The 20524-nt window shown below is 31.5% G+C and overlaps 1 non-coding gene across 1 annotated transcript; it reads right to left on the bottom strand.

Moving 5' to 3' along the window:
* Positions 1-17526: 17526 nt before the first annotated feature.
* On the bottom strand, positions 17527-17598 carry Trnap-cgg (transfer RNA proline (anticodon CGG)). The gene has a single exon. It is a non-coding gene; the product is annotated as a tRNA-Pro (tRNA).
* Between the last annotated feature and the right edge of the window lie 2926 nt (positions 17599-20524).

Below are 20524 nucleotides of genomic sequence, written 5' to 3'. Positions count from 1 at the left end.
GAAAATATAACCTTCAAACCGTTTTTTTTAGTAAAAAAAATACCAGCGTACGATACAATAATAATTATTCATCAATTTATCTACATTCTCACATTCTACGTTCAACTTTTATTTGAAATCTTCCATTAATTTCATTTCGTTATAACACTTTAGTTATAATACTTTAAAATAATAATTAAAAGACTGATGGAAACCAGGTCTGTTTATTGCGCAATGTAACGGTAATTAATTTTCGTTAAAAATGAAAGCGTTTTGAAAAAAAATGGCGAATATTAGGGTTTTTAGTGGGATTTTTTACAACTTTGACTTCGAATTAGAGCATTTTCCGTTGATTTTCAGGTCCATGTTTTTATATTTTTCTGAATCAGCATAAAATTCCCTATCATAATCAATCATAAAAAAAGGGGGGGGGGGGAGAAAGTCGAGTAGCGCCACTTTTTTGTACAGCACTTTCATAAATAATAGTCTAATTTAATTTTTTTTTTTTTTTTGCATAACTTAAACTACTGATATTTTCTTCGCCTAAAAAAACTAAACTTCGCTTAAGTTGATTAAGTTCTCGTGTTGAAACACGCCACTTTTAAAGGAGGAAAAAATCGGTAAAAAAAAAAAAAGGCTTCCATATATATTAAAAAAAAAAAACACTTAAGATGACAGCATCATTCAAAATAAATTCTGAAAATTAAAGATAATGGCCCAACAAACAAAAAAAAAAACTGAATACATTTAAAAACCAACATTGTTGTTAAAGCTGGTGAACTACAAAAACTTTTCAAAATCGGTGCACCCCCGTAGAAGTAAAATAGCCCCGGTTGACGGTATATATGTATGTATGTATGTATGTATGTATGTATGTATGTATGTATGTATGTATGTATGTATGTATGTATGTATGTATGTATGTATGTATGTATGTATGTATGTATGTATGTATGTATGTATGTATGTATGTATGTATGTATGTATGTATGTATGTATGTATGTATGTATGTATGTATGTATGTATGTATGTATGTATGTATATATATACACACAGTGAGCAAAAAAACACACTGAGCAAAAAAATTAATCATACACCATAGTAAAAACTTTTTAAAACTGAATTTAAACTAAATTAAGTTAAAATTTATGATTTTTATACCAAATAATTAAAATTTATATATAAATTTATCGAAAAAGTAACTAAAAAATTACAAAATAATAATGTAAGTTACGAAAAATTACAAAAGAAATAAAAAATCAAAAAACCAAGGCAAATTAATTAAACATGCATGATATAAAAAATTAAATTAAATTAAAAATAAAGAAAATTAATATAAAATTAATAACGCGTAGGTCCACCATTTGATTGAATGACGGCTAAACAACGTCTACGCATTTAATTTACCAAGTTTCTGATAATATCTGACCCGGGGTCACTACTATAAAACTCATTCCGATCGGATTTCACGACCATTTCATCTGAAACCCGCTGAAATGAGCGGATTGTTACTTTAAACATATTTTTTCGTAATTTCAACTAATTTCAGCGTAAAAACCCAATTAAAATTTACGCGATCTTTGTGTAGCGGAAACACTGATCTCTATAATAACTGGATAGCGCAACTCCGAGCAAAACTTCTTATTTTTTGACGCCAAAATCGCCATATTGGAAAGCCCCAAAAATTTCAATCCCGTAAGCTTTAAGTTCTGTTTTTCGGCTTATCGCTTTATCGCACATATCAGATTTCGTTGTTCTGGGGCTTTCCAATATGGCGATTTTGGCGTGAATTTTGATATTAGAGATGCGCTATCCAGTTATTATAGAGATCAGTGAGCGGAAATCGTAAATCCGATAATTTGAGTTAGCTTTTTTTTTAACAGTTTCTTGTTTTTAAAACAAAAACAGAAATCAAACTCAATCTCTAACGTTTCTCATTTACAAAATTAGAATAATAAGTTCCACATTTCATTTTTCACTGTCCACCTCGACAACAGATAATCAATAGTGGGTAAGAAATTTAAAATATGAATTTGGGCACGAATAAATTTCTTACTTTTTTCAGACCAAACTCTATTTTCATATGAATTTCTCCACAAATATCAAACACCAAGTTAATTATCAAATGCTATTTTCAAAAAAAGAGACTATTAAGGTTAGTGTTACTAATAATGAAAGAAACTGCTTTGCCAACTACAAATACTTTTATCTAGATTTCTTTATATTGCAGTAGAACACACTGAATTTGAATATAAAAACTCAGAATTTAATTCTAGAAAAGTTGTACTATATTCTAGTTGTACTATATTCTATATTCTATTTGAGTCTAACGTCAAAAACAATCTCATCCAGTGGTATTAGCTTTTGACTCCCCATACTACTTTTGTTAGAATCTGTCACCTTCTTTGTAGTCACTTGTTTGGTGTTGTCCCAGAAGTCCTAAATAGTTAAATAATACATTTTAAGTTTGTAAGATTTTACAACATTGATTACATCCTATACTATGATATTGCATTATTGCAGTATTTTGCACCGTCTATATTAGGAACCATTTACACCTTGGGTAATAGGTCACTTTTACTATTTTAAAATATTGTCAGGTAACTAAAACTGATGCCTGGCAATTTTTATTTTAGTAAAAATGACACAAATTTTCCAACTTACAAAATGTGTAAATGGCATCTAGGGGTCAACATAGACAGGTGATACTAAAGCTTTTTATAAAGTAAAATTATCAAGGATATGATAACCACTGACTTCCTCTCTCCTACAAACTTACACTAAATGATTAAAAAGAGAATTAAACTTTTCAGGAGACAACAAATAAAGTTGTTCGATTGGTCAGAGCAAGCTTGATTATTACTTTAATTTCTCCTAAAAAAATTTTAAATAAATGGAATCGAATTGTTCAATTTTAGTTTGCTAGAACAACTTTTAGGATGTTTTTTGATGCTTTTTAAAGGTATTTATTGTTATTTATAGGGTAGTAGAAGTGGCGAAGGCTTCCTTTTAAGGGCTTATAACCAAACTAACATCTAATATAAATAAAACTTGGTAACCTAATTTTAAACTAGGTTTAGAATACTTTTGGAAATGTCTTAGGTAGTAGATGTTTGGAATGGGGAGTCCATTTGCAACTGCTTTAGAATAGATAGCCTCAGATGCCCAGGTTTTTTTCAAGATTGATAACCTTTGGTGTTTTTGAGCCATCTGTGACTTTTCACCAAATCTTCTCATTAAAACATCTTTGAATTGTATAATCCAGTCTGCCAAATTTTTGTGACAAACTCAATGACACTTGAGCTATGTAGGCGTCTATTTTCTGTCCCCTTGGATAAAAAACATTAAAGCACATTAAATATAATGAACTATGTGTGAGAATAGTATTTTGTATAGGGTCAACACAAACAGGCAACAATAACAATAAAGAATAACTTTGATGTAATGCGATGAAAATTACTTAACATGATATAATAATTTCACTATTTTAAAATTACTGTTTAATTGTGGATGTGTGTCTGTCTTTGTTATGCCTTAGAAAAAAAAAATTTTTTTTATTGGAAGTTCTATGACATAATTATTGCCTTTGTGGTATGTTTATAACATAGGAAAGTTACAGTGAAAAAATTACTTATAACTATTTAATCGTTAAATCGTTTAATAAAACATTGATTAGCTGGCCTTGTAAATTGATAAAGGACGTCTTAAAACTCCTAAAACATATGAACATAGGACTGTGGTAGTTGCTCAGAAAGATTCATAATTGGAAATAAGTATAATGTATATTTAAGATAAGGATATTGGGTTTACTTATATTTCTTTTTTGAAACTTGTTTTTCTTGTGGCATTTAGTTGAAAGTTTACACAACTGTCCATAATATAAACAAAACAAAATGTAAAAAGACAATGGATTAACTAGATAATATCTTTTTGTTTTTCATGAATCCGCTAATATTTTCGTCGGAAAGTTTTTATGATACGAAAAAAAATGTTTATAGTAGAGGCAATTAGGGATTATCGGGTTTACGCCAATATTGTCGAATCCGAAGAAATTCATCGGGTTTACGATTTTTTAAGTTCCGATCGGAATGAGTTTTATAGTAGTGACCCCCGATTTCCGACCAAAAACTCGAAATTAAGTTTTTCAGATCGGCTTTCTTCGAAATTCGCCGATCTTTTAATTTTTTCTCGACGTGAGCCCAAAGATGCTCGATTGGGTTTAAGTCTGGTGATTGAGCAACCCATTCGAGCATTTTAAACCCTGAAACTTTTAAATATTCGACGACCGAACGAGCCGTATGCTTAGGATCATTGTCGTGTTGAAAGATAAAATTATCTGTCATTGTCGTGTTGAAAGATAAAATTATCAATTTCTGCAGATGAACTTAAATTATCTTGCAGAATTGATTTATATAAATATCGATCAATTCTCTGATCAATAAACGCCAATTTCCCGACTCCGTTCGCTGCCATACATCCCCAGACCATAATATTACCGCCACCGTGTTTAACTGTGGCATTCAAACACTTCAATTGAAGCTCTTCTCCTGGCTTCCTCCATATCTTTACAGCTCCATCAGAGCCAAATAAATTGAATTTCAACTCGTCAGACCAAATGACTGAGTCCCAGAACTCTTGTTGGTTATCCACGTACTTTTTTGCCCATTCGAGCCGCTTCTTTCTATTGATTGGGCTTATATAGGGCTTGTTGCGTGGTGTTCGTTCATGTAAATTCGCTTCATGCAAGCGATTTCTAATTGTTTGCGGTGTGAGAGACAATCCAAAACATTCCTCCAACTCTTTTGCTGCTGCTGTTGTTGAAGATCTTGGATTAATTTCGAATCTTTTGATCAAAGATCGATCTTGACGCGCCGTAGTCTTTCGTTTGCGTCCTCTTCCAGGTTGATTTTCGAGGTTTCCAACTTTTTTAAACTTTTCCTCGATAGATTGAACGGTTGCAGGCGATATACATAGCGTTTTAGATATTGATCTTTGGCTTAGGCCATCTTGCCATAACGCAATTACTCATGCACGAAGTCCGATCGAATGAGATGTGTAGCTTCTTTTAGATTTTATATTTTTAATGCTGGTCATTGCTGGAAAGTTTATTAATATAAATATATAGTTTAAATTAATATAAATAAATAATATAATTAAATATAATATAATTTTTGATACTTACCATTTGAATTTTCTTCTTCCACGATTAATTTTTTTGTCAGGTATTTTCAATAAAGTTAGCTCTTTATTTTTTTAAATATAACAAATTCAAATTTTTTTATTTCAAACATATGATTTTTAATGTATTTTTTAAGCGCTATCTTTTGGTGAAATTAGTTTTTCAAAAAAGTTTATACTTTTTAAGAAAAATGCACTTTTATTAATTTCTATTGGCTGCATGATTAATTTTTTTGCTCACACTGTATATATATATATATATATATATATATATATATATATATATATATATATATATATATATATATATATATATATATATATCGATAGCAAATCAAAACTTGAATTTAAACGTAAAAGACTTTAGCAAACAGTCAAGAATAAATGGTTTTAATATTTCTTTGGATAGCCCTTATAAAAAAACACGGACTCTACGAATTTAAACAATGGAACGCTAAAGACTACAGAAACGTGAGAGCTAAAGTTGTACGTTGCCGATGCCATTTTCACCAAAAACATCGTTGCAATTGTATCATAAGATGCCAACTTTTAGAGGTCTTAAATTTTTTTTTGTTCTTTTTAAACGTTTTACCTATCTATGAAGGTACCTGTTGTAAGAAACCTGTTGTAGGAAAACGACATGATAGTGTTATGCTTATAAAATCCAAATACGCTAAAGGATTCGGTATCTTATTCTCTTAATAGCTTAAGGGAACCTTAGTGTGTTTATTTAGTTCCGCCCTCATAGAGATCACATAAATTAGAGATTTGTAAGCCAACATGACCTCGAACTTCTTTTCATTTAAAGTTCTTCTATTCTAATATTCATCTTCATTTCTGCTTCTCTATTAAGCACACACTGTTTAAAATTTATTTCTTGACTTTTTATTTAGGTCCTTTTTTCCAACACCGTATTTCTGTTACGTCTTTATTAAGCGCTTTTATATTTCTGCTTTTTTGAAGTTAAGGTCAATCTTCGTTTTTTTTTAAATTTCCATTACCTTTTTTCAGATAAATAAGTCTTTTATCTAGCCATATTATAATCTTTTTTTCAATGTAGTTTTTAAACTAAATGTCTTGAAATTTTACTGGCTTCACTTCGCGTTTTTTTGTCGCTGGTATCAAAGTCGCAACTTTTAAAACGCTGCAACCAGTACTCACATCTTTTTATTAATGGAGCATGTTTCCCATATGCTTCACACCAAAAAGCAGCGCTTATCACAAAATTGTGTTTTGTAGGCGCAACGGTTGACTTGGTTAGAACACAAAGAAAGTATGTTGTTTATAGTTCATCGACTTGATGCGTACTGGTTTTTGAGAAAAATGTTGACGCTTCAACATGAATTTAGTTACAATATGGTTTGATGCTAGTTACACTACTTTTTGTAAACCCTAAAAGACTTAATTGTACCCCTTACTTAAATTTTGCAAATCATCCTTGTAATGGAAAGTGAAAGTGGCAAAAGCACACGAAGGTCAAATGACTATTCTTGGAACATGGTCAAATGAATATTTTCGTAAATAAAAGTTATAAATGAACAAAAACACACCATATTTTTTTATTTCGTTATTTTATGTTAAAAAGATAATAGTTTTATACGATGAAAGTGAAAACTAAACAGGTTTTACTTTCTAAATGCAACTTTAACATGCTAACTTACATAACAATTTTTTAAGTGTTACGTCATTATAAAAAATCAGAAATGCTTAAATCGCGTAAAATATGTAAAATAAATGTGAGTGTATTACCTAATTCAATGTAAAATTGAATACGTTGTTTTATTTAAGGTACATACACATGCTATTCATAAGTTTCAAAGATTCTTCAATGTTTAAGAGATTTTAAGTCTCCAGAGCCAAAAAATCTCTTAAACATCTCTTAAATTTCGCTGCTCTTGAAAAATATAAAAATTGGCAAATTGAAATAAAATAAAAAGTAAAAAAAAAAAAATCTGATCTATAGCATTGCGCAAGGTATAATTTTATTGACAAACTTCTAAACAAATTTTAATAATAACAATGGCTCTTTTTTTCAAGACTCGCTTTCAGTGAGTATAATTGCAAGTGAGTGCTCTTTCATGGAACAGGAATGCTCAATTATAACCAATACTACACGAAACATGATAACTCGATTCTCCAAAATACTACACGGAACATGACAACTCGATTCTCCAAAACTGGAAGATAAATTCTTGTCTTGAATTTTACTTTTTGTTAAAGAGGCGATGTATCTTTAAATTACAATTTGTTGAGCAGCACTAACGTGTCTCCTTTTGTGCAAATGTATCACAATTACTATCGTGTCTCCTTTTTCAAAAACCCCTAGTCAAGAAGGATTCTTGATTAGGGGTTTTTAAAAAAATTTGAAATTTTTTTAATATTTCGGTAACAGATTTTTCGCCCGACAAATATCCAAAAGTTTAATTCAGCCCCAGATTTTAGTATTTGTTCTTACGATAAATATCTATATTTATGTACCTTGAAATCCTTACTTCAATTAGTTGCTTTTAAAAAACAAAAGTTATTAAAAAAACATGTTTTCGAAATTAGGGTTTATTTAAAGTAACAAAATTACTCTACCCAAATATTTTTTTTCACACCAGACAAGATTCGTTACATTGGGACTTTTTTACAGCATAGAACACTCTTAGGTCATAGCACGTTGAGATTTTATTGAATTATTTTATTGATAAACAAAAAACAAAGATTATATATCTTAAGGCATGCTATCGGAAAAATCTGCCCACCTTTCTTGATCAAAAAAAGATGTAAGAAAGCTTAAATGTATTGTGAGGAGGGAAAATGATAAAATTGAAAAACATTATCTTTAAGTTTTACCCGACTCAAGCTAATAACATTGGAAGGAAGAAAAGAGTGAGTCAACCAAGAAAAGACGTACATACAGAGACTTATTCATCATGTCGTATAAATAAAACACGAGAAAACTAATGAAGCAAAAATAAAAAATAACCATTAAGAAAAGACGTACATACAGAGACTCATTCATCATGTCATATAAATAAAACACGAGAAAACTAATGAAGCAAAAAATAAAAAAATAACCATTAAGAAAAGACGTACATACAGAGACCTATTTACCTGTCAAGTAAACTAATGAACTATAAAAGCTCAAAAAAAAAAGAAAGAATCTGGCAGAGAGAGAGTGTGTGTTTTTTTTATGGGAAGACAGTTTTTAAAGAGAGCTTTTATTGGGAGAGTTAAGAGAAGAAGAATTAGAGTTTTTAAGTGAAGTCTTTGGGAGAAGAGAAAGAGTTTTTGAAGAAGAGATTTAAAAGAGAATTTTAAGAGAAAGAGTTTTAAGAGATTTAAAAGAGAATTTTAAGAGAAAGAGTTTTAAGAGACTTAAAAGAAGAATTTATGAGAAAAAGAGTTTTGAAGATTTAATAAGAAATTTATGAAAAGAATTTATGGAAAATTTAACAAGAAACTTATGAGAAGAATTAAAGGAGAATTTAAAAGAGAACTTTATGAGGAAAGTTGGTAAGAAAATATTTGAGTAACTTTCAATATGCGTTATTATGAGAATTAATGTATTGTTATATGTACAAGTTAATATTAAGAGAACATATATATTGATGAGAAATATTTGAGAATATTTATTAAGAAAAACAAGTGAGAAAAGAAGAACCAGTAGTAAGTACTTTTGTTTGCATTTAGATTATTAATATTATTGTTGTTATTACTATATGCGTAAAATATTGTTATTAAAAAGTATGATGCTCTAACCGCGCACCTTACTATAGCCGCGCCGTAATATATTACCTGAGGGACCGAACATAGAAAACATTTAATAAACCCCCCCCCCCAACCTTGTTTCCAACCTCCATATACCTTCTCACAACCCAAACCTAGCCCTTTCCTAACCAAATACTCCCCAGACCATCAACCTAGCTCCCAACCTCCATATACCTAATCCAACAATAACACTAAACCCAAACTTCCCCTTCCCCTTCCCATTCCCCTTCGCCTTTACTGCAAAAGAAGAAAACATAATATAACAATAAAAATAAATAAATATAATTAAAAAATCCACCGCCCTCACACTGGAGGGCGGTGGATTTTTTAATTATATTTATTTATTTTTATTGTTATATTATGTTTTCTTCTTTTGCAGTAAAGGCGAAGGGGAATGGGAAGGGGAAGGGGAAGTTTGGGTTTAGTGTTATTGTTGGATTAGGTATATGGAGGTTGGGAGCTAGGTTGATGGTCTGGGGAGTATTTGGTTAGGAAAGGGCTAGGTTTGGGTTGTGAGAAGGTATATGGAGGTTGGAAACAAGGTTGGGGGGGGGGGTTTATTAAATGTTTTCTATGTTCGGTCCCTCAGGTAATATATTACGGCGCGGCTATAGTAAGGTGCGCGGTTAGAGCATCATACTTTTTAATAACAATATTTTACGCATATAGTAATAACAACAATAATATTAATAATCTAAATGCAAACAAAAGTACTTACTACTGGTTCTTCTTTTCTCACTTGTTTTTCTTAATAAATATTCTCAAATATTTCTCATCAATATATATGTTCTCTTAATATTAACTTGTACATATAACAATACATTAATTCTCATAATAACGCATATTGAAAGTTACTCAAATATTTTCTTACCAACTTTCCTCATAAAGTTCTCTTTTAAATTCTCCTTTAATTCTTCTCATAAGTTTCTTGTTAAATTTTCCATAAATTCTTTTCATAAATTTCTTATTAAATCTTCAAAACTCTTTTTCTCATAAATTCTTCTTTTAAGTCTCTTAAAACTCTTTCTCTTAAAATTCTCTTTTAAATCTCTTAAAACTCTTTCTCTTAAAATTCTCTTTTAAATCTCTTCTTCAAAAACTCTTTCTCTTCTCCCAAAGACTTCACTTAAAAACTCTAATTCTTCTTCTCTTAACTCTCCCAATAAAAGCTCTCTTTAAAAACTGTCTTCCCATAAAAAAAACACACACTCTCTCTCTGCCAGATTCTTTCTTTTTTTTTTGAGCTTTTATAGTTCATTAGTTTACTTGACAGGTAAATAGGTCTCTGTATGTACGTCTTTTCTTAATGGTTATTTTTTTATTTTTTGCTTCATTAGTTTTCTCGTGTTTTATTTATATGACATGATGAATGAGTCTCTGTATGTACGTCTTTTCTTAATGGTTATTTTTTATTTTTGCTTCATTAGTTTTCTCGTGTTTTATTTATACGACATGATGAATAAGTCTCTGTATGTACGTCTTTTCTTGGTTGACTCACTCTTTTCTTCCTTCCAATGTTATTAGCTTGAGTCGGGTAAAACTTAAAGATAATGTTTTTCAATTTTATCATTTTCCCTCCTCACAGTATTTAAATCAATATATTTCTGAAAAATTAAGACTGTAAAGATTACATATTAATATGGAAAAAACAAAAAAAATTAAGTTTTACAGAAAATTCTGACTTTCTTTTTGATGCCTCCCATAAATTTCTGGACAGAGTGATTTTTGTAAGTTTTAGCAGCGTAATCCCATTTTTTCTTCAAATCTGTAGCTGATTTTACTGTTTTTCCACTTAATTTCAATTTCTTTTTTATGATGGCCTAATATTTTTCAATAGGACGTAATTCGGGGCAGTTTGGAGGATTCATCTTTTTCGGAACCAACATCACTCCATTATCATCGTAAAACTTTTGAGCATCTTTTGAGTAATGTATTGTGGCTAAATCAGGCCAAAACAATACTGAAGTACTTCTATGAGCTTTAATTAGTCGTTTTATACGAGAAAGACAACATTTCACGTATTCCGAAGATTTCATTGTGCCCAAACAAACATGAATTGGCGATTTTTTGCCGCAAGAGCAAAGTGCCTGCCAAATCATCAATTTTTTCGAAAATTTATCAGTCATTACATACTTGTATTTATCACTCACATTTCCTTCTATTTTAGAAGCATAGTAGCACTGCCCAGGAATTGTTTAAAATCCATTTTAACATAAGTTTCGTCATCCATCAAAATGTATCCATTATGTTTTGCTAACAAGTTGTCATACAACTTTCGAGCTCGACTCTTTGCGGTTGAATTTTGTTTATCGTTTCGATTTGGCATTTTAACTACTTTAAAACTTTGATATCCAAGCCTCTGTCGCCATTTGTGTACAAAAAAATTGGAAACCTTCAGTTTTTTCGCTCGATATCTATCAGACCAATCAGAATGTTCTTCCAATGAAGTCTCCAACCGTTCGAGAGCTCTAGGATTTGTTGTGCGTTTTTTTCGACCACTTCCTTGTTTTCTCTGAATAGTTTTAGAACAGTATCTACAGTTCTTCTTGATATTTTTAATAATTTCGCCAACTTTCTATTCGATAAAGATAGATTTTTTAAGTGTTTGTCCACAATCAAAAATCTTTGTTTAGTTTGCTCGGTTGACATTTTGAAACTAAATAATATTTTTAATTATTTTTTTCTGCCAAAATGTTCTATTATACAAACACTACCACACACAAAAAAATAATTTCAAAAAACGACCGTTAACTAACTTTACCAAACACCGCAAAAAGTGGGCAGATTTTTCCGATAGCATGCCTTACAATTAGTAACCAGACTAGTCTACGGATAGACTTACAACACAGACATAGACAATTCTGTATGTTGTAATGGACACAACAAATGTTTAATTTTTTGTCCTTGTTGTGTCTATCAAATTTTTGATGGTGTCCTAAGATTGCTCAGTTAAAAAATAATTTTCACTTCATAAGTCTACAAAGCATAATTTTTTGTCTATTTGGTGTCTATGATTTTGTCTAAATTTACTTGATTTCATAAAACCAGAAATATTGATTTTTGCCAATAAAATCTAAATTACCCAAAAAATCCCTTAGAAACAAAAAAGAAAATATACGATACATTATATTTGAATTTTATTTCATGGTAAAAATGACTTTTATGGAGACAAATTTAAAGTGGTGACAAATTTTAGGACGGAATATGACAATAATGTTTACACAAATAGTTAATTTTCCAAAATTTAGATCCAATCATAGTCAGATTCACAGTCTGAGGATAGAATGTTAAGAAAATCAGGATTGATTAGATTCTTTTCCTGCAGGCCTGCCAAGGGCTTCCTGTGAATAAGTCCCTCCAGACCAGGTGTTGCTTCAAAAAATGAAGGAGATTCAGCTTCTTCATCTGAGGTTTCATCCTTCTCATTCATGTCACTTTTACTAAAGTACCATTTTTCCACATAGGGGACCAGAGTTGAGAAGTTAGTTTTCACAAAAATGCATTTGCTGGCAAGATCAGGAGACAAATTGTACCTTTAGTCTGTAATAACTTGCCCTGCTTGAGAGAAGGCTCTTTCAGATGAAGCTGAAGACACTGGCATGCCTAAATACCCCCTTAGGAGCTCTGTTAACAATGGTAGTTTTGGGGCATTGATCATCCACCACTTCAGAGGTGGAACTGAAGAATCAGGCCTAGGCATGGAGAGGAAGGTGTTGAATTCTTCTTGTAGTGGAGGAATACCACTGGAATGACAATCCTGCACAAATCCATCTAGATTATTTATCTCATTGATCATTAAGTCATATGCAGCCATCATACCATCCCTTGGCTCTGGTTGTGAAACTGGTGAAGGTGGTTCGGCAAGCAGGCTCTCAGACGAGTCAGTATCCATTGATTGTGATTGAAATTGAGCTGTAGTTTTGCGGCTTGACACCAAGGTTCGAACTACATTGTGAATCTCTGGTCCAAGCAGATGACACTACTACACAATGCCGATTCTGGGACATTGACATTTTTTTATATGCATTGACAGTGGCGCATTGCCAGTTTTCAAGACATAGTTAATGAATTCAAGATGTTATTATATTTTTATCTCATTGTTAATATCATGCCGGAACCTGCAAAGAAGTATAAAACTGTATCTTTTTCGTAATTTATTCTAGACCAAAGAGTTTATCATAGTCCATAAATGTAAAGCACGGTTTTAATTTGTAGTGACCATAAGCCAACGTGTGTATTCCATCTTCCAAAATGACTCTTTTGTCGTCGTTAGCGCTGAGAGCCACTTTGTTGATTTCTTCGGTGTAAATGTCATGGTCATGTGATCGTATAACGTTCATGGTTGCATGCTTTTCTGTCTTATTCATTAAGCAGTCGTAATAATCTTGATGAGTGATGTGTTTTTGAACGACTTTCTTTTTAACCCCTTTACATTTTTTGTGTTCATCTTTAGCGATCTTGTAGGAGTAGAGTTTCGGTCTTAGTCCAACAAATTCGACAATGATCAAACCACCAGCCTCATCTTTAAACATGCCGATGATCTTATTATTTAACCCTACTTTAAACCCAACGTTTTCAATAGCAGGATGGTTTTTAGAAAAGTAGCCAAGCTCGTTCCCAATTTAAACAACAAGGATAAATACGTCGTTCATCACGAAAACCTAAAACTCTATGAACGATTGGGTTTAGTCATCACCAAAATTCATCGAGGAATTACCTTTGAAGAAGAACCTTTCATGAAACAATACATTGACCTCAACACCACATTAAGAGCAAAAGCTAAAAACGAATTTGAAAAAGAATTTTTTAAGCTCATGAACAACTCTGTCTTTGGAAAAACCATGGAGAATATTCGAAAGCATGTTGATATTAAACTGGTCACCACTAAAAAAGAAGTCTTAAAATTGTCAAGAAAACCTAACTATGATAGAAATACCATTTTTGATGAAAACCTTGCAGCGGTTCACATGAAAAGAACAAAACTCTTTTACAACAAGCCTGTTTACTTAGGACTGAGCGTTCTAGACATAAGCAAAATTCTCATGTTTGAGCATCACTATGACTACATGAAACCTAAATACGGGGATAAGCTGAAATTACTCATGACTGATACTGACTCTCTGTTTTATGAAATCGAAACAGACGATTTTTACAAAGACATTGCCGACGATGTAAAAGCCAAATTTGACACGAGCAACTTTTCTAAAAACCATCCTGCTATTGAAAACGTTGGGTTTAAAGTAGGGTTAAATAATAAGATCATCGGCATGTTTAAAGATGAGGCTGGTGGTTTGATCATTGTCGAATTTGTTGGACTAAGACCGAAACTCTACTCCTACAAGATCGCTAAAGATGAACACAAAAAATGTAAAGGGGTTAAAAAGAAAGTCGTTCAAAAACACATCACTCATCAAGATTATTACGACTGCTTAATGAATAAGACAGAAAAGCATGCAACCATGAACGTTATACGATCACATGACCATGACATTTACACCGAAGAAATCAACAAAGTGGCTCTCAGCGCTAACGACGACAAAAGAGTCATTTTGGAAGATGGAATACACACGTTGGCTTATGGTCACTACAAATTAAAACCGTGCTTTACATTTATGGACTATGATAAACTCTTTGGTCTAGAATAAATTACGAAAAAGATACAGTTTTATACTTCTTTGCAGGTTCCGGCATGATATTAACAATGAGATAAAAATATAATAACATCTTGAATTCATTAACTATGTCTTGAAAACTGGCAATGCGCCACTGTCAATGCATATAAAAAAATGTCAATGTCCCAGAATCGGCATTGTGTAGTAGTGATGACCCTTGAAGTATGGGTGCAGTAAATTTCCAACAGCCATAGGGAAAATTCCAACCCCTCTTTGAGGAAATTTTTCATGCAGGTTTTTTAGAAACTCAGTAAAGAAAGCTTTAGCAGTGTTGCTGCTTTGTGATGAGGTGCACATCTTCTCAGCACATGCAAACAGACAAAAAACTCTGACCAAAGCTTGGTCCATCCTAGGCTCACTGTCATTTGAAATCCATTCACTGAGTTGTTTTACTTCTGTTAAGAATGGTAGGAGCTCCTCAAACAAATCTATTTCCTCAAGGCTGGGGACAATTTTTCCAAAGTCTTTGTTTTCAGAGCTGAGCTTCAGTAAAGGAACTCTCATCCTTATAATAGCATCAAGAATTTTCTGGTGACCATTCCACCGAGTTAGGCTGAGAGTTGGAATTTTAATGGCTCTTACATCACTTAGCCTGCAAGCTCTTCCCAGCTTTTTGTTTTTCTTTCCTGATTGATGCATGTTTGATGCCAAATTTCTGGCTTTGTCAAAAGCTTTTTCCAAAACAGGATCTTTAACAATAGATTTCCTCAGGCATGTGTTGAGCTTGTGATCCAAACATTGCATACTGCCATCTTCAAGAGACTCCACATATTTGCTTTTCCTTAGGCCAACTGCCATATTACTTGCTTGATCAACAACAGCAGTTATTGTGATATCTTGTAGTTCTTTGTGTTTTTCAATGATAGCATCAACTGTTGTGGCAATATTGTCACCAGTATGGTCCTCAGGAAAAAGTTTCACTTCATAAACTATCTTGTTCAATCTGTAATATAAAATAAACATCGATATAAAAATTATTTAAGGACCAATATAACCAGCAATAACTCAGTAAGAACGAATTTTGCGGACCAAAAACAAAAAAAAGTAAAAACTCGGACATAACTACAAGATGAATTCTATTTAGTGAGCAATACTGGCTCTGGTGCGAGCGCACCCGAGTTCGAGTCCCAGCCCATCCAAAATCGACCATTCATTAAAAACTAACAAAACAAAAATGCTTTTCAACTTACTTGAAGTTTCTGTCCATGTAATGCAAGGTTACACCAAGATAGGAATCTGTTGTCACTGAGGACCAATGATCCATAGTCAAGGTGGCCATTTTGCAATCTTTCAGGTCTGTTTCCAGTTTTTTTTGTAATGCATTTTCAAGTGTCAGGTAAAGCAAGGGCACTTTATATTTTGCAAAGGTTGTAGAGTGCTTCAAATTTGCTTTTGGTGCTAAGTACGTCATCACCCTTTTATAGGCGGGAGTGTCCACAGCTCCAAAGAGATAGCCATCACAAACAAGCCATACTGTGATTTCCATGTCAAACTCCAACTGTTTTGCACTTTTAACAGGATATTTAGACACTTGCTTCAAATCAGTTTTAAGCGAAGTAATCAGGGCTTCTCTGGCTGCCTTTTCATCTTTTCTCTCTTTGAATTTCCCAATCAGATCAAGATATTTATTATTATGTTTGGATTTCAGATGATTTTTGATGTTGGTAGTATTGCAGTTCTTAATTTTAACACTTTTTTCACAGAGCAGGCACTGTGGGTCATTCCCTTAAAGAAAAATCATAAAAATATTTAAGATTTGTGTGGCAGGTATAAGTTAGTAAAGCTAATACTTTTGTAGTGGTGTAAAGTTTGCACATTTAGGGATACGAATCCTCTTTAAAAATAAAACTCTTCAATAATAGCCTGCGTTTGGCACTTTGATAAGCTAAATATCATTTTGATCTTTCATTACCGTATTATTTGAAGATTGTTATGTAGTAAATTTATAATATTAAAAAAATATTGAAATGACATCAAAACTCCAAATGACGATCATTGCCCATGATTAATTATTGTTTAAAACTTGCGTACATATTCATCAATAAAATGAAAGTAAAAAACATTTTTCTTTTTCACTATTGTTTTATTCATAAACCTAAATAAATTTTAACACCTATTGGAATCTTCTACTTACTAATCCACATTTTATAAAGGACAACTCCTTGATCACATATTTTTTAAATAATTTTATTGAAGGTGATAAAGATTTTAGTGACTAAGGAAAATTTTTTAAATGATAAACTTACCTTCAACTTTTTTGAAGTAATCCCAAACTGGAGAGGGCATTTTAAAAATAAATTTTCACGCACATTCACTGAGAATTGAAAAACAACTGAACTGAGTAATTAATGAACTTCAATTGAGCACAAAATAGTCCATTTTGAGGTTTTTAAATAGACATTAACTTTTTAATCAACAGCACACGCTGGACAAAAAATTAAAAAATGAACTTCTGTTAGAAAAATTGTATTTTTAATTTTGTGCTCGTTTTCAGTTTTTGAAACGATGCTGCAGTGAAAATTTAATTACTCGTTATAAGTCCAAATTATATATGAAATAGATCTTCTATACCTCATTAAAAAATCGAGATTGTTCATTTAGTGTCCGTTTTTAAAATGATTGTCTAGAAAGACAAACATTTTTTATAGACAATTCATTTTTGATAGTTGTAATTAAAATTGTTGCAATTAGTGCTTTGTCGAAGTCTATTTTTGTCCTTTTATAATAAGGCCATTAGAGATTGTCTGGTTGCTACTTACAATTATGAAGAAGAGGACATAATACTAAGAATCACTGGCAAAATAATGAAAATATATATAAGGATAATTAAAAATAGAAGTTTCAAGAAAATTGTGCTTTATAGTGCGCTTATACTTTTTATTAGAAATATAGTGCGCTTATACTTTTTATTAGATTTATAAGATATATTAAAAAAACGTAGGGCCTGTCCGGGAGTCGAACCCGGGACCTCACGCACCCGAAGCGCGAATCATACCACTAGACCAACAGGCCATTCACTTGATGGGAAATAGTTATATATTTAAAAAAACTTTAATTAAACATTAAATTTAACGCAAAGTTCAGTAACGGTAAAACATTTTCAATGATTTTACCTAATTCCTGTGTTGCTTGGTGTACTGATTCCGAAAGAAGTAATAAAAAAAGTTGAATCATCCACCAATATCTCACAAAGAGAGAAAAAAAAAATTATTCAAAACATGAAAAAAATGTTTTTAATCATTCAAATGTAATTAGGTTGCCAATAAATTCTATTAATATACGTTTTACGAAGAAATCAATTGCTATTAGGTCGGTAATTCTAGTGGATGATGCAGCTATTTATTTTTTCCAGTTTATGTAACCTCAAATTGTTGTGTTTAACCTATGTGTTTTTAGCTCACATTCTAATTATGGCTAATTGTGGCAGTAAAAACTCTCTTAAATCTTATTGTTTATGTTATGTGATGGACTTGGTAGTAAAAAAAAAATCTCAGGAACCTTACTGACTTTATGAAACTAGTATACTTTGCATATTTGTTTGCAATATTGCGTTCCTCACAAAGTTATGCTATATTTGTGTTAAGAATCTTAGGAATCCAACGTTTTTGGGTGAGAAATTTTAAGCTCATAATTAAAAATAAACTTTACGCGTAAGACGCGTATTACGCGCGTATATGCGTGTTAGTGTCATTTTACGCGCAATCAATGGTTTAGATAAAAAATTTAGATTCTTTGATCCCAAATACCATCTATTAGAGTACTATGTATTTTTTAAATAAACTTTACATGCACTTAAGATGTGTACAGCACATGCGTTTGATTTTTAGAGTCTGTTACGCGCACAAAGATTAATTAAAGAAAAAAAATTTGGTTCCTCAAACCAAAACGCGCACATATACTAATAGTTAAAATAACAAATTTGAGTTCAAAAAAACTGAAATACCGTATTATCTTATCTTACTTTTTTATGAACAAAACAAAAAAAGAAAAAGCTATTAATCACTAAAGCAGCTTTATTTTGCTAATACGTCATTAAAAAAGACGAAACTTCAGCGTAAAGTGGTTTTCCATTTTCAGATTTGCGTTTTTTAAAACTAATCTTAGATATTACAGGATCACTTTTGATCATGAGGTTGAATCACTAGTTCATTTACTATATGGTTCAATCCAGCTTTGTGAATTCCCTTATTTAGAGCCTCTTATGACTCCTTTTTAAAAACCCTGCTTGGGTATATCAACTTAGACTTAGTTCCTCTCTAAACCTCTGTTGAGCATTCTTTTTTCTATTTTTTACTGAGGTTTCTTCAGAAGAGGCTTTGGTAAAGTAATTTTTAATATCCGTCTTGTATCCCAAATGTAAAATATAATCAAAAAATCCGAGCCAGCAATGCAGAGAAGAAAGCCCCAAAGACAAAATCTTTTCATTGACTTATTTTGATCTGATCGGTACTGGATAATGAAATTCACTGAGCTTAGCTCTCCAAATTATATGATTGAGAGGATAGAGTGTTAGTGAGAGCATTCACCAATTCTCCATCAAACATTGTTAAATCTAGTTTGAATTTGACGGTTTGAATTTGAGGTCTACACTAAATTTGAGTAATGTATTGTAATAACCCTTTTTTTTTTAGTTCAATATCTTACTTTTGTTTTTTCAGCTATTTTCTTATAATAATTTTACATAAGATTCATGACATCTGTTAAGTATTTGGGAGAAGTTAGCTTTTTTCTCGAAGCAATCCATGAGTTTGATCAGAATTCGTTATACTTATTATAAAGAATGCTTCTACAGCTGCAAGACAGGCAAGGTTTTCACTCAATGTTTTTTTTTATCATAGAACCCATTGATCTCAAATTCGACTAGTCTATTGATTTCAGATTTAAGATGTTCATCTTCATTTCTGATCAACTCTTTCGTCTCCTTTTCTCATTGGAGATGTAGGGGTCTACAATAATATGTACAAAAAGGCTTCTTATCGAATCATACTGTTTATTTCATGATGGTTAAGTGGAACATTAGCTGTCTGATAAAGACTTTCCTCGTTAACTTGGGCCTCGCCAATTTTTGTATCGGTATATTTTTATTTATACACACTTTGACTGGAGGTCAATGCTTCAGCAGGATGTTCAGACAACTTGGTAATCTTAAACAAGATAATATTTAATACTTAAGTGAGTAAACTACTTTTTGAGTTGGTTTGAATTTGATTGATTTATTGCTACCTTAGATCTTTTGCTTATCTCACTGAGATCTTCCCAGTCCTTGAATTATCTACCTGGATTTGCTGCAACGTTTTTTCTGTTAACTGCTATTTCTTTATGGAAACAATTAACTATTATTCGCTATTTTGTACACAAGTTTAACTTTTTAAAACGTTTAACTTAGGCTGTAGGCCGTCAAATCATGCAAAATGTGATTTTTGAGGTTTAAAAAATTTGCATGATTTGTATAAGCATAAGTTTTTTTTAAATGTTGGTTTTTGAGTTTTGACAAGTTACCTCTGTTGTACTGATGTTATATGAAAAATGCGTGAAAAATAATTAATGCAAAATTTTACATTTGAATTTTTTTAAAAAGGTTATATATTAAGTTGGGGCAAGTTCTGGCAAATGATTTTTTTTTCTGCTTTCATATATATTTATCAATGGGAAAATGTTAAAACTATCATTGAACCTAGTAGAATCTCTTAGTTTTTCAACATGAAGTCATGATTAAACAAATAAAATAAAAAATCAATTTGAGGTACTTTTTTCAAGATCTTAAGAATGACAATCTAAAATCAAAATGCAGCGTCTAAAATATTGTCTATAACTGCCAAATATCTTTAACACATGCCTTAAAATTAAATTTTGAACTGTTTTTACCCTATCAAGCTTAAAAGAGTGACACTAAAGCGAGAATTTTATGCGCGAGTTTCGCAATAAAAGATAAAAAGTC

This window comes from Hydra viridissima, unplaced genomic scaffold, assembly GCF_058129835.1.
Source record: "Hydra viridissima isolate aposymbiotic clone 2 unplaced genomic scaffold, HvirCarnegie_v1 scaffold_11, whole genome shotgun sequence".
NCBI classification, from domain to species: Eukaryota; Metazoa; Cnidaria; class Hydrozoa; order Anthoathecata; family Hydridae; genus Hydra; species Hydra viridissima.
The sequence above is the reverse complement of the archived record's forward strand: the minus strand, read 5'-3'. Positions and strand labels throughout refer to the sequence as shown.